This window comes from Bos indicus, chromosome 6 (assembly GCF_029378745.1).
Source record: "Bos indicus isolate NIAB-ARS_2022 breed Sahiwal x Tharparkar chromosome 6, NIAB-ARS_B.indTharparkar_mat_pri_1.0, whole genome shotgun sequence".
NCBI classification, from domain to species: domain Eukaryota; kingdom Metazoa; phylum Chordata; class Mammalia; order Artiodactyla; family Bovidae; genus Bos; species Bos indicus.
Genome location: NC_091765.1, coordinates 21,974,977 through 21,975,308, shown reverse-complemented (window position 1 = coordinate 21,975,308; position 332 = coordinate 21,974,977). Strand labels below are relative to the sequence as shown.

Sequence of the window (332 nt, the reverse complement as noted above, 5' to 3'; positions counted from 1 at the left end):
GGTGCCTTTGTGGTTCTGTCTGAAAGTACATATCCTTCCTACTGTTTTTTTTTCTTCCTTTTCTGCATTTCTTGGTGTCTCTTGCTCTTTCTCAATTCACAAGTCTGATATCATATATATTTTATATAAATAGACAAGACTCTGCAGTCAACGGCATACTCCAATTTATCTCATGGTTACATGTTTGTTTTAGCCATTACATCCTTCAACTTGGGAATCAAAAGAAAGGGCAGTGCTCACCTTGGAAGCACATATGCCAAAATTAGAATCATACAGAGATTAGCAGGTCCTCTGCAAAGATGAGGTAAATTTGTGATACATTTCATATTTTC

General features: G+C 36.1%; 1 pseudogene; it reads left to right on the top strand.

Moving 5' to 3' along the window:
- The first annotated feature begins 232 nt into the window (after positions 1-232).
- Positions 233-332, top strand: LOC139183713 (U6 spliceosomal RNA; annotated as a pseudogene).